Source organism: Lagenorhynchus albirostris, chromosome 17, assembly GCF_949774975.1.
Source record: "Lagenorhynchus albirostris chromosome 17, mLagAlb1.1, whole genome shotgun sequence".
In the NCBI taxonomy this organism is placed as follows: Eukaryota; Metazoa; Chordata; class Mammalia; order Artiodactyla; family Delphinidae; genus Lagenorhynchus; species Lagenorhynchus albirostris.
Window position 1 is genome coordinate 21670763 of NC_083111.1, and position 16092 is coordinate 21686854.

Here is a 16092-nt window from a genome sequence, read left to right on the forward strand (position 1 = left end):
TCATTGACTCCTTTCTCTGCAAAGAACTTTTTGTTCATTATCCTCCATAGTCCTACTTGATAGCAACTTTAAAGAGAAGGGTATCCTAAAGACTTTCACGGGCCATTTCCTGCTGGTGCAAGTTTAGGGACCAGACAGTATTTCAAGTCAGGCTTGGGGGAACTTTGTGAGACAAGCCCATCAAAAACTCGGTAGAGTTGAGGTTTGTTTCCCGCCAGCCCCATGTGTGAGTTACCACAGCCAAAGTTTTCATCTAGTTATAACTATTCAGCTTCACAGCTGTGGTTGTGCACTGACTGATCTCTGTGTGGTGCTCCTTCCATCCTATCTCAACTCTCGGGGAGCCCTCTCAGGGTATGGGTTTGGGTGGTGTTTTAGATGAGGTCACCCTTATACTTAACACAGAGCCCACAAGATTCTTCTGTGTGCCAGTAGTTTATTTGGGAGGTCTGTTGGCAAGGAGCAGACATGAGGGATTGGAGACTGAACAGGGGAGAAAAGAAAGTGGCCTCACTAGAGGCAAGGCCGATGACTGGTTTTATGTGTGACTTTCTAAAGAACCTCATGAAATGATTCTCAAAACTTTTCAGTCTGAGGAGACATGGAGAAGCATTCAACAACTGGCTCACATCTCCTATTAGTTTAAGGTCACCCAAATTTCCCCAAGTTGTAAGGCTGAAGGGGCTGCCACTGGGGTCTCATGCCAAAGAGTTAGAAAAGCCCTGGGACAGGAAAAGAAAAATACCCTGTACATGCTTTGAGGTGGGGTACTGTCAGGCAAAGAGAGTTAAAGCCTGCACAGGATTTTTCACTAGAGCTTTGGCTAGAGTCAGAGGTGAAGTTGAGAGGAGGTAAGGCAAAGTATAGGAGATGACTGGGCACATGGGAATGTATTGTCCTTAATCTAGTCTTTGACGCTGGAGTGGCTTCCACTGTCTTGTGTGTGTTTTTTTTTAATTATTTATGTATTTTATTTTTGCTGTGTTGGGTCTTCGTTTCTGTGCAAGGGCTTTCTCCAGTTGTGGCAAGCGGGGGCCACTCTTCATCGCAGTGCGTGGGCCTCTCACTATCGCGGCCCCTCCTATTGCAGAGCACAGGCTCCAGACGCGCAGGCTCAGTCGTTGTGGCTCACGGGCCTAGTCGCTCCGCGGCATGTGGGATCCTCCCAGACCAGGGCTCGAACCCGTGTCCCCTGCATTAGCAGGCAGACTCAACCACTGTGCCACCAGGGAAGCCCCTGCTGTCTTGTTTTAAATTTCAAAGAAAGATGCTTGAAGCTCTATTTACAATAGCCCGGAGATGGAAACAACCTAAGTGCCCATCATCGGATGAATGGATAAAGAAGATGTGGCACATATATACAATGGAATATTACTCAGCCATAAAAAGAAACGAAATTGAACTATTTGTAATGAGGTGGATAGACCTAGAGTCTGTCATACAGAGTGAAGTAAGTCAGAAAGAAAAAGACAAATACCGTATGCTAACACATATATATGGAATTTAAGAAAAAAAATGTCATGAAGAACCTAGGGGTAAAGCAGGAATAAAGACGCAGACCTCCTAGAGAACGGACTTGAGGTTATGGGGAGGGGGAAGGGTGAGCTGTGACAGGGCGAGAGAGAGTCATGGGCATATACACACTAACAAACGTAGTAAGGTAGATAGCTAGTGGGAAGCAGCCGCATGGCACAGGGATATTGGCTTGGTGCTTTGTGACCGTCTGGAGGGGTGGGATAGGGAGGGTGGGAGGGAGGGAGACGCAAGAGGGAAGACATATGGGAACATAGGTTTATGTATGACTGATTCGCTTTGTTATAAAGCAGAAACTAACACACCATTGTAAAGCAATTATACCCCAATAAAGATGTTAAAAAAATAAAAAATAAAAAAAAAATAAAGTGCCACCTCACAATCAAAAAAAAAAAAAAAAAAAAAAGATGCTTGAAAGAGACTTGCGGCCACAGTCAAATCTCCTGCAACGGCTGCTGTTTTGCAGCCATGTCTTGTCACCACTTCCGTTTCAAGCAGAGAAACAGATTTTTCTACCCTTCATGGTCCTAATTTACCATAGTCTCAATCAGTTTAGATTACAGGCCACAGGAAATAGCACCTCCATTATTAAAGCAACATTTCCTTTCATCTCTGTTTGCAGGTTGGCTAACTCTAGCCTGAGTTCATCTCTCTTCTAAAGACTATACCGAGAGCAGCAAGAAACAGCAATATAACAGCATTCTGAAATTTCCTTCCATATAGGAAATGCGGGTTAAGCCGGTCCATGGCTGCTCTTCAAAATATGGGTAGCAATAGTTTTACCGAGAACGTTGCCTCAACGTAGCAAATCTTACCAACTCTCCAGGAGACCGCACGGGTTACACAGAGCAGGATCGCCGGGTAAAGAGAAGAGGTCATAACGTCTGGAAGAGGAAGAATGTCCGGTATAGGAGACTCAGGTAACATGATGAGTGAGACCAGAGGAAAACTAGGAATGGGGGTTGTATCAAAGCAAGTGCTTCAAGGAGGGAGTGATCGTGTCCAATGCTCATAGCAGGTTGTAAATTAAGTTCTGAGGACTACTGGGCACAGACGCACATGAGGGATAGTGATGGGAAATACTTCTTCTGAAAATAGGTGCCTAGACTTCATGTTTTTCAGAGAATTTCCATCCTTCCCAAAGAAACTTTCCACACAGTCTCCTTAAAAATAGAAAAAAAAAAGAGCCCTTGCTTTTTAGCATAAAGGGGATGATTTGGAACAAACAGCACTGACAAGATTAGTGAAAAAATAGGTCAATCCTCAAAACTAATGGCCTTATTTACTTAGAATATAATTTCAAAATTTCGTATATTTAAAATAAAACTATTGTTTACTGAAGGGTTTTCAAAAATAAATATCTGCAAATAATGGGAAAGAGCATCAACTTCTAACTGTTAAAATTATAGAATCATTAATGTAATCTACATAAATGTCACAAGAACCTTGTCAATACTCAGAAAACAGGAGTTTTAGTAATAAGTAATTTTGACAACTTCATGAAGAAAGTCAGTGAGTAATCATGATCCTGAATTCTAATGTTCCTCTAAGTTCCTCAACCGTATTGTGATATGCACAATCATTTATTTCACTTCAATTAAAAATGACTATCATCACTCAGTATTTGGAAAGGAATGAGAAATATGTCACTACAGGGAGCCTAATCAAAGAAGTATAGATAAGATTTCTTGTTGATGTTATATACCTATATAACTGTATATTACATTCAAAAATTACATATATAATAAAAAATTATGGCAGACTTTGAACTGGACCTTTAAATGAGTATGATTTGGACAGTAGAGCTTCCCTACCAAATGCAAATAACTCACTTGAACTCTCTTTTTTGTAAAGGACAGACCAATTCTTCCAAGGGGAATTCTTGAACTCATTAGATATGTGATATTCATTATAATTAGTTTCATTTAACACCACAAAAAGGACTTGATCAAAGGCTATTTTACTCTTTTCTTCCTCACTGGATGATTAGCTAGGTTCATTTTTAAATGGAAGATATACTCTAGATATTTAAATGTAGGGCATCTCTTCCTTTCAAATCTCAGAAAGAAAGGTGTGCTTCAGTTTCCCTGCAGAAAGCTCTGGTATCTTGCCCCCCCTTTTGAAAGAGGAACTAATCCTTCTTTCTCTATTCTTCTTTGTCTTCTTCCCTTCATCAGCAATGAGCCTTTTTATCATTTTTGTTAGCCCAAAGAATAATTTTGCTCTTTCCAGGCCATTCAAAAATTGTACACTACAAAGTAAATGGAAATAGCTTTATTTATAAAAATAAAACAACTATGGCACTAATTCTCAAAGAGTATAAAATGTTGATCCCTCATTCCAACAAAAAGTCTTGTTAGCATTTAGGGTTCAATGAGAGGCAATAAACAAAAATGTTTTGGTGACTCATTTGACATCTTTACTAATAGGTTTTAATTCATAATGGTGAATATCAGACATATTTGTGTTAGGCAATTAAAATTAAACTATATCTAGACATATTTTAAATTGCCATATTAACATTAACAAGTAATCTTAGAACTCATCTTGAAAATAAAAGGTACTTTTATATTTTATAATGAAAAAATCAATAAAATGTGCCTTTATGCAGAGAAAATGTAATTATAATACCAATTAATGTTAACTGGTCACTTTTTTATTGAAGTATAGTTGACATACAATATTATGTTAGTTTCAAGTGTTCAACATAGTGATCCAACATCTAAATACATTTGAATTGGTCACCATGGTAAGTCTAGTAACCATATATCACCATACAAAATTATTACAGTATTATTGACTATATTCCTTATGTGGTATATTGCATCCCCAAGACATTTATTTTATAACTGGAAATTTGTACCACTTAATCCCCTTCACCTAGTTCTCTCAATCCCCTATCCCCCTTCCCCTCTAGTAATCACCAGCTTGTTCTCTGTATCTACAAGTTTGTTTCTGTTTTATTTTATTTGTTTTATTTTTTAGATTTCACATATAAGTGAAATCATACAGTATTTGTTCTTCTCTGTCTGACTTATTTCACTTAGCACACCTAGTACTCTAGGTCAATCCATGTTGTTGCAAGTGAAGATATTTCATTCTTTTTTATGACTAATTAATATTTCATTATATATATATATATACCACATCTTCTTTATCCATTCATCTATTTGTGGACACTAGTCTCTTCCATATCTTGGCTATTATAAGTAATGCTCCAATGAACAGAGGGGTGCATACATCCTTTCGTATTAGTGTTCTTGTTTTCTTTGGATAGATACTCAGAAGTTGAATTGTTGCATCATATGGTAATTCTATTTTTAACTTTTGGGGGAACCTCTGTACTGTTTTCCATAGTGGCTGCACCAATTTACATTCCCACTAACAGTGCACAAGGTTTCCCTTTTTGATGATAGCCATTCTGACAGGCGTAAGGTGATATCTCATTGTGGTTTTGATTTGCACTTCCCAGATGATTAGTGATATTGAGCATCTTTTCATGTGTCTTTTGGTCATTTGTATGTATTCCCAAAGCAATGTAACCCCTATCAAAATACCAATGGTATTTTTCACAGAATTAGAACAAATAATCCTAAAATTTGTATAGAATCATCCAAACAAACAAACAAACAAAAAACCTCCAATAACCAAAGCTATATTGAGAAAGAAAAACAAAGCTGGTGGTATGACATGCACTGATCTCAGACTATATTACAAAGCTATAGTAATCAAAACAGTATGGTATTAGCATAACAGACACATAGGTCAGTGGAAGAGAATAGAGAGCCCAGAAATTATCCCACAGTTATGTGATCAATTAATCTACAACAAAGGAGGCAAGAACGTACAATGAAAAAAAGACAGCCTCTTCAATAAATGGTGTTGGGAAAACTGGACAACTACTTGCAAAAGAATGAAACTGAATTATTTCCTTATACCATACATAAAAATAAATTTAAAATGCCTTAAAGACTCACATTTAAGACCTGAAACCATAAAACCTCTAGGAAAAATACATTAACATCGATATTAGCAATATTTTGGGAGGGTCTATCTCCTCAGGCAAGGCCAACAAAAGTAAAATTAAACAAGTGTGATTATATCAAACTGAAAAGCTTTTGCAGAGAGGAGAAAACCATCACAAAATGAAAAGGTAACTTACTGAATGGAAGATTTTTGCAAATGATATATCTGATAAGGAGTTAATATCCAAATTATCTAAAGAAATCATACAATTTAATATCAAAACCCCCCAAATATTCCAATTTAAAAATGGGCAGAGAAGCTGAACTGGTCACTTTTTAAAGTGTTTGATACAATACTTAGATGCATTCTTTTTTCATTAGCCTTGAATATCAATACTCTTAACATCTCCATTTATAAATGAAGAAATTAAGGAATGGAGAGATAAATGACTTGTCTAAGGTACAAAGCTTATATTAAAAAAAGATTATACTAAACCAGACCTCTGATTCAGATTCCTATGCTTTAATCATTATGGCTTACTGCAGAAGATTAGAGACAGAATTTGACATTGAAAGCTTAGATTCCAGTTTTTAATGAGACTTCTTCACCATGCCTTTATGTCTAAGGGAAAAAATTCTGGTCTGTACTGCCATTAATGATGATACTACTTTAGAGAAATGTTCTGGAGGGAAAGGATATTATTCAAATTTATTTTTAAAGTTTTTTTTTTTTTGACTTTGTTTCTTAATTTTCTCATGCTAGGATGGGAGGGCAAACAAAACCTAAACTAACAATACCAACTATATGTGTGTGTGTGTGACTGTGCATGTACTTATAAGTATGAAAATACAACTTACAAAAAAAGGCAAGGCCAGAATCTCTAAGGCTAAGGATTTTGACTTTATCTAAGATGCAAGAGAAAGCAATTAAATGAAAAGATAGTTTCATTTAAAAGATAGCTGTGTAGATACTAGGCTGTTCAAGTAGAGCAAAGGAGAAATGGTAGTGGCTAAGATGGTGGCAATGAAGATGAAGAGAAACATTATATATGTGATGAGAGAGAGAGAGAGAGTTGAGATTCCAGAGGACCTAATGATGCAGTCTATGCAGAAAGTGAAGAAAAGTAAGGAATTGAGGATCATTCCCAGGGTTTTGCATTGAGTTAGTTTTTGTGTGAATCATGGCACCATTCACTGAGGAAGAAAAGATTTGCAGGATGGGACAGTTTGGAAGAAGGAATAATTGAAGTTTCATTTTAGACATATTAATTGTAGAGGCGTCAAGTAGTGTTCCTCAAATTTCTCCAATGAAAAGAATCACCTGGGGATCTTATTGCACATATGGATTATGACCTTTTCTGCTAGAAATTCTGGTTCGGTAGTCTGAGTTGAACACAAAGTACTGGATTTTCTCACACTGCAGAAGAAAAAAACCACACTGAAGGAGGTGGGAAAGAGCTAACCTAAGTAACTTTGGAAAACAGTATTTTAATATACTGTAATTAACCATGCACAATATATACTGAAAAGCTAAAGACAAAACAAAATGTACACAAATATTGAACTTGTTAGTAAATTTATTTTTCACACATGTACAGGTTACTGATTTTTAAATATTTTATATGTATTCCAGAATTGAGCAAATGAATAAATAGACTACAAATAATAAGAATTAGGTTTCTAATTGTTAAAGAAAAGAGTGACAAATAAGGAAAGGGTAAGGGAGGCTAGAATAAACCCTGTGGTGTTGGATTGGAATCAAGGTATCAATTTGAATTCATATATCAATTTGAAGTTATATGTATATGTAGATAGATAGATGATAGATAATGTGTGTGTGCACATGTGTGTGTATACACACACACCCAAATAGATAATATGAAAATAGAGATATTTGTATATTTTTATGTATTCGTATATATATTTTTAGCTCTCTCTGCTGAAAACACAGTGAGGTAGCTTGGATAGCAATGAGTCCACCTCATACCAAGATTCTGGTTTCTGAATACCATTAGTAATGCAAAGAACAAGAACTCCATGGAGAAATGACTGATTCAAGGCTGAGACAGAGGAAAGTAAAAGATGGGTCTGGAGCATTTTGTGGTGTCAGAAAGTAAGATATCACTCCAAAAATTGTATGGCCAAGTAGGAAAAATATAGGAGACAGCTTGAAGGAGTACCAGTGACCAAATATGGAACACTTTGAGAAACAAAACAATTAATGATAGTAATAAATTTTAACCCATAGAATAAAATAAATATCCACAAGTTTACACTGATATATGTATATATATAAACAAATAACCAGATAAATACATAAATGAAGGAGAAGAACAGCTCTTTCTTATACCCAAATTATAGTTAATAAATGTAGAGGGAATGATGGGAATAGAAAATGAACAATCTTCAAACACCACAGTAATTGGTGAAGCCAAAAATTATTGATGGATGCTAAAATTAATATGGGAAAATTAAGCAAGAAGCAGAATATTTGAACAATCTCAAATAATTACAAAGGGAAAAGTAGTGATTTTGCAGCTATCATTATAACTAAGTCATCAAAGTTAGCATCACCAGTAGTGAGACATACAGATTTTTTTGTACCTCTAATATGTACTAAAAATGGCATAATATCTCTCCTGAAGTGTTCTTGTCAAGAAATACAGACCTACTGTAGAACGAACTTGAGGATATGGGGAGGGGGAAGGGTGAGCTGTAACAGGGCGAGAGAGAGGCATGGACATATATACACTAGCAAATGTAAGGTAGATAGCTAGTGGGAAGTAGCCACATGGCACAGGGATATCGGCTGGGTGCTTTGTGACCGCCTGGAGGGGTGGGATAGGGAGGGTGGGAGGGAGGGAGATGCAAGAGGGAAGAGATATGGGAACATATGTATATGTATAACTGATTCACTTTGTTATAAAGCAGAAACTAACACACCATTGTAAAGCAATTATACCCCAATAAAGATGTTAAAAAAAAAGAAAAAAGAAATACATATCTTCAGTCTAACCATGAGAAAATATCAAATAAACCCTATTTGAGAAAAATTCTACAAAATGACTGGCTAGGATTTTCCATTAGTTCAAGGTCATAACATACAAAAAAAAAGACTGAGGAACTATCCTAGGTTAGAGAAGAATGGGGAGATATGACAAGCAAATGCAATAAAGGATCCTAGATTTGAATCTGGACCACAAGACAATAGGCAATATTTGAATACGAGTCTATAAATCGTTAGTAGCATTGTGACAATGTAAACTTTCTGCTTTCAATAATTACACTCTAGTAATATAAAATGTTAACATTTGGGGAAGCTGAGTAAGGGGTATATGGGAACTCATACTGCTATGTTTGAAGTTTTTTGATAAATAAGATTTGATAACACAGTTTTATAAAAACTTAGTTTGGACATTTCTGAACCTCTTTTTTGTTTCCTTATAGAAGAAAGCTGCTTGTTTAGTGTTAATACTAATTCAATGGGGGTAAGATTTACACAGAACCAATCCTAACATTCATAGTGTGTGGTACAGGAAACAACTTTGGCCATTTCAAAGAACAATATACTTAAGTGTATACAATGAGTAAAATGGATGAACTACACAAATTTATGAGTTGAAAAACCATAGAATTTTCTCACTGTAAAGGCTCTTACTTTTCCAACTGCTTAACTTCAACCTCTGTTAAAGCACTTCAGTAACAAGGAGTTCTTGAGTTTAAAATGCAGTCGGTCCATTTTATAGTTGAAAGGTTCCACTTGTCAAAATATTCATCCTTTTATCAACCTAAAGCTGTCTACTTGGTCTAAAATCTTCAGTGTGGGACAGTCTAATCCCTTTTTCATAGGACAACTCCTAAAATAGTTTAGAGCGACCACCTACTTCTTTCCTGGTCTTGCGTCATCTCATCTATTCCCAGTTCCTTCAGTTACTTCTTATATAACAATATTTTAGATTCCAGACACTTTACTGAATTCATCACTTTCTTCAGTATAATAACTCATTTGCTGAATGTGATATTTTAAGCCTAAAAGGATTTGTTTACTGTTTTCTGTAAAGAATTAAAACATAAAATGTCCAATCAACCAATAATTCTTCACCTAACATGATTCATATACACCATTTGATAAGGAAAATTTAAAAATTCAAATTACTTCATTCTTAAAGAGTGATCATAGCATGTACTTATTTGTAATGTGCAGGAAATATGAATTTTCTTTCTGTGTATCTATAACATTGCCCTCTTGCAGGGTACAGAGGATACTCCATTGATGCTTCCTAATGATGTGTATGTGATAACCTGATATTTACTAAGAAGTTAGACATTCAAAAGGATTTTTTGTTCCCAACAGACATACATATATGAATTTTTATTCTCTATTTTTTGTGTGTTTCTAACTTTTATTATTCATCTATTGGCACTTAAGTGCATTCACCAGACTGCGTCATAAACATCAAAGCAGATTACTTCACTTTAACTTTTATGAGATTATTATACTTATCAACCAATATTTGAGCCCTTAATATGGGCAAATCATCCTAGCCTCTTAAGCACAGAGGTACAGAGCATGGAGTTGAAAGGGCGCACACCAAGATTTGAACAAATTACTTAATCTCTCTAAGTCTTCATTTTTGTATGTGAAAAATGAGAATAATTACAATGATTGAACTCATAAGATGGATGGTAGAAAACATCTAGGTGCTACATGTAAAGAGTTTGTTTGACTACCTGGCAAAAATATCCATTCTTTATTAACATGATGGTGATGATGATGATGGTGACGATGATGATGATGAAGCTACCAGCATGTGTCATTATCAGGTCGGTAAGAATCGTGAATAAACCACAAGATCATGTCTGTGAACATTTGCGTTCTAAGGCTCCACTGCCTTTGCCTTCCCACCTCCGGCTGCACTCCTTATCCGTTTAAACATCTCCCAAGACAGCCCAGGTCTTCTCCTCTATGAAGCTATTCTGAACCACTCATCTAGAATGAACTTAAAATTCATTGCTTGCAGTTATATTAATTTATATCAAGTACAAACTTCTGCAGTGGAATTTATTATGCTTTATTGCAATTTTTGTCTCTATATCAACTTGCAACTCTTTTGAGGAAAGAAACTGGGTCTTATTCCTAGAAACTAAAACAGTGACAAGCAAATAAGTCATAAATGTCTAATTCAGCACATTGAAGTTATTTTTTCTAGAAAATTAGGGAGAACACTTAAGGGAAAGTCAGATTCATTGTTGTTCACACCATCCTAAGAATGGACTTTCTCATAACTTGTATAATTCTGTATGTAACAGGTGAAGATGAATCAATGGCAGGTTTTCCTTTATTTATATTTATATAATCTTAAACTAATTTAAGAAAAGCCATCTCATCCTTCTGAGTTAAGTTACAAACATTAAGCATTTTAATATTTAAATAAGAGTGAGACTAGCTTTCTTCACAATTCTGTGTTCTCATTTTATTTTATTTTATTTTATTTTTGCGGTAGGCGGGCCTCTCACTGTTGTGGCCTCTCCCGTTGCGGAGCACAGGCTCCAGACGCGCAGGCTCAGAGGCCATGGCTTACAGGCCCAGCCGCTCTGCAGCACGTGGGACCCTCCCAAACCAGGGCACGAACCCGTGTCCCCTGCATCGGCAGGCGGACCCCAATGACTGCGCCATCAGGGAAGCCCTGTGTTCTCATATTTTAAAAGGATGTCAAAATTTAAACTTTTTTGACTCTCATCTTCTTCCAGATTCAGTTAAATTGTGGTTCTTAACATAATCCCAAGTTCTGAAACTAATGGAAGAAGGTTAAACATCTAGTGATTTCAACCTCTTTTCGTCAGCCTCAACATTTCCTTCAAAAATAATTCCCATTGACCACAATATCTATACTTTCAGTCTATTTTTCCCTAATAAACACAAGAAAAAGTTCATGGTGACAGTTCCAGATTCATCCATGAGGGGGCAAACATGTCTCATACACACAATGAAGGGAAAACTAGTAATAAACTAGTTACGCTGGGAAAAAAATGGACATGGTGTCAATAGCAAGATTTGGCCCATATTAGAAAGAAAACAGTGATACATATCTGTTTGAAGGTAATATGTTTGTTTAATTTTTACATTTTACTCCTATTTTCAGTGCCAGAGGAAGAACACCTGGAGGATGGAGCTAAGTGTAATAGTCAAACTAATGTCTCTTTAGAGAAAAGAAAAACACTTGAAAACATTGCAAGCTCTCTTAAACTTATTTCTAGTCTAACAACTTTAAAATTAAAATTAGTCTTGTAAAATGCATTTCTGAAAGACTTTATCAAAAATGCATACCTCACCTCAGATAATGTCACTGAATTAAGGATCAAGAAATTACAGACAGGAATTCAGCTGAAAGAAACATGGATAATTCCTGTGTAACAGAGTGAAATGTGGAGGTTCTAGCTGTGTTTGCTCTTACCATACCATTATCAGTCAAGATTTTCAGTTTTGTGTTCCAACATACAGTTAAAATCAAATGTAGTGCTCAAGGCATAATTCCTCAGTTCTCTGCTTACCCTGATTAGAGCCCATGGTCTGTCATTAGAATCACTCTTTTGCATAGACACTGTGAAGTCCCTTGGCCCTCACTCTCAGTCATATTGGCAGTGCAAAATGCCAGCCCTAGTGAAATAGAACTTATGCCAATTCAGCATCTGGGCCAAACAACTAAACATGGCTGGAGAAAAAAATGAGCAACCTTTCTAATTTGCCTCATTTAAATTCATAATCATTTTACCCCATGTGAACTCTTAGTACTTACTAGAAAACTGATCGCTTAATCAATTCTCTTTTCTTCTGTCCTAGAGAACAATTTCATAACTGCCCTTTCTTTACATCTATAACATGTCTTCCTCTAAATTCTCAGCTGCTTCCTATTTCACTGAGAATACAGGAGGGATCAAAACAGAATATCCGTGAACTCCAAACACCAAGTCTACCATCCTATCTGGATCTATCTGAAACCACATGTTCTGCCTGCCATCTTCCTTTGGCAGAAGAAATGTTTGTCCTCTGTTCTAAGGCCGAACCCTCTACTCTGCACTGGATACCTCCCTTCTTGCCTAATCAGGGATTTCTCTTCTACTGTGTCACCTCTTCCCTGTATCTTCCATTATTTGCTCTCTACCAGATGCTTTCATTAGCATGCAAAGATCTAATACATCCCATCTTAAAGGGAAAAATTCTTTCTTTCTTCCCATATCCAATTCTAATCATTGCCCCATTGCTCTGCTCCTCTTTATAGTAAAACTACTCAAAAAATATAGCTCTACTTAATGTTTCATTTCCTTATCTCCCACTTGCCTATTTTTGCCCTCTCCACTACATAGAAACTATTCTTCTTAAGGTTATTAGTGATATCTATTATATGTTACCAAGTCCTATATTAAATTATCAGTTCTCATCTTAATCTACCAGTAGGATTAATAATAACTCCCTCTTCCTTCTAACACCTACCACTTGGCTCATGAGACAATTCCTCTCATGTCCCTGCTCACTTCTTATATCCTTTGCCGAATCCTCTAGATAATGGAGTGTCTCCTGGCTCAGTCCTTCAACGTCATGTATTCTCTGCCTACACCTACTTATAAAGTGATTTCATCTTTAAATCTAAAGACTTTAAATACCATGATTATTTACCGATTTTCATCTACAGCCATGATAATCACTTGCTGTCAAATTTCAGCCTAGTATATCCAGTTGTCTACTTCATATGTCCACATATGCCATCACAAATTTAGTACGTCCAAAAACAAATTCTTAATCCTCTAAAGTTCTCTCTTGACCATCGCCTAAAAGACCCTAAAGGATTTTTCGCTAACCTAGCTTTCTAACCTTATCTTCTAACAATTTCCCCTTTGATCATTTCACTACAAACAAACCTCCTAGTCTCTGGAACACGTAAAGTATAAGCCCACCCACCTGCATACACCAAGCCTCTTTTTCAGTGTATTCATACGGTTTGCTCCCATACTTTCAAATCTCTGCTCAGATGTTCCCTGACCACCCTATATACTTTCCCTAAACCTTGCATCATTACACTGCTCCTTCATGGTCCCTCCACTAACTAACATGCTATATTTATGTATTTATGGTGGTCTCCTTTCACTGGAACATAAGATCCATAAAGAAGAGATTTACTTGTTCACTCCTAGAGCCTAGCACTCTAGTGCCTAGAACAGCTGCACATATTAGACACTCCATCAATATCTGCTGAATGGATGAACATCAACTTGCCTGATGACCAAACACAGTTCACTGAAACTTACTTTTTAATCAGATTTAAATTTCCTCTTCTTATTAGCTTAAATTTGATTTGAAAAGTTGAATATTCATTTTTATAAAAAAATGAATAATTATAGAGACATAATTCTTTATAACTACTATTTAATAATCTATTTATTACAATACAAAAGCTTTATTCAAAGTATACCTTTCTCCAGAAGGGATTTTTTGGTTTTCTTAGATTCTTTAAAAATTTAAGGTTAAAAAATTTAAAGAGCAATGCCTAAGTACATTGTTTTATTTCATGACTTTCACACGATGATTTTTTTTAAAAAGGGTTTATTTGAGAATTACTTACACCACACTATTGAATGTACCATATGCCTTTTCCAAGCATCTCACTTAAGTAAACATACATTTTGCAATTAAATCTAGACTTCCAATTACAGAATACTACCTGTATTATATAGCTCTGGTATTATATGTCAACTCCTTACCAGTAGAAACAAGGTGAATTCTTAGCGATGTCTAAAGAAACAGTTACTGTTCTGTTTGTAGTCATTTCCCTTCTTCCATTTTCCTATTTCTGTTACAGATATTCAATATCAATCTTCATATGAATGATCATTTTCTTGTACTCTTGTATCCGTGCTTTCATATTAATGCAGGAAATTTTTAGTCCAGCTATAATTACTTGAACGCAATTCTATTTCTATTACTATAGCTTTGCCATCCCTGGACTACATTTGTGCATATTTTACATGATATACTTTCTGGCCTCATTGAAAGGGTAGATGTTTATCATAAAATTTTAAGATTTCTGTAGAGTATGATTCATCAACCTAAGCTGAGCAGACCACACACACACACACACACACACACACACACACACACACACACACACACAAAGGTACTATTATTATAGAAATTCTCCTCCTACCCTTCTCATAAATCAAAATTATGTAAAACAATATTGATTGTCATGCAGTGAGTGCCCAATTCTTTCCTAGTACACTAAGTTCCCAGCTTTAGGCAGACCCCTATGTAGTAAAGAGGGCAGGAGACCTGGCAGTCAGTGGATGACAGATGCCTGGGCCAAATCATCCTGACAACTCCTCTCCATAATAAATCTGAGAAGCTAATCTCTGCTAAATTGTTAATGGCTGCTAATCAGATACTGGATACATGGTTACCCCTCCTGATAGTATATTTGCATTTAAATGAGTCCTTTCTGGAAGGACTCCTTAACCCAAAGGAGTGGTTCTAATGCTGACAGGTTCAGGCACCCAGGGCCTCTGGCTCAGGTTTTCATATTGTCCTTTGCGGAGACCCATGATATCATGAGGCCATTTGATCTCTAATTCCAGAAAATCAGAAAGGAATTACTGCGGACCTCAAAGTCCTGATCCGAAGATTGTTTTTTAAAAAAGGGTTGTTCAACGAAAAGTCATAGATTAAAAAACTGATCTATTTCACCTCACCCTAGCCACTGTTCATTAAATTAAATCATCTGACATACTCGTGTATGTCAAGTTCCAAGCAGATAGATTCAAACCGTACATGTTGATGTAAGACATTTCTCATTTCACTTTTTGTCTTTCTATTTCCCCTATGTCTCTCGCCATGGTATAGTATCTGAAGCAGTTAATTCCTGCCATTTAATATCTTTAATCTTTGTTTTTTCCCAAGCACCATCAACACTGATTGTCTTCCATGAGTAAAAAGCACCTGGCAAGAGTACTTTCATGGATGAAGGAGCCTGAATTATCATGAGAAACTATCTATACCTCCAGTGAGTCTGGCTTCACAGAGTGAAAACTATACAAGGAAGGACAATCCAATATGTTATGTAACTGTCCCAAATCGCCACACTTAATCCCCACTGTCTCAAACAACTTGAAAGAAAAGATTGAACATCTATTTTCACTCTTAAGGACAAGCTTATGTAATAGCCATTGTTCTCCTTATTTCAAAAATGAGACAGAGTCAGGCTGTGAATGGAAGGATACAATCCCCAGTCTGTTCAACTACAAAACCCCTGACCTTCAGGGTCATCTTGTCTTTTTCTCATCTTCCATCAACCTTATATGGACTTTTACCTCCAACACTGATACCTAGCAAATCCTTCCACTAAATTATAAATTATTAACCATAAGGTTTAGCATGTTCTCTCTTCCAAGGTATTTAGAACTTTAAAGGAGAAAGAAGCCTGCCCAAGTGGGCAAAGCTAACACTTATCAAGCATGAGCTCCCAACATTTGCACCAGACAATTTCACATCATCTCATTATAAACTGACAGTAATCTTTGTGAGGTTGAGATCCTAACCTTTTTA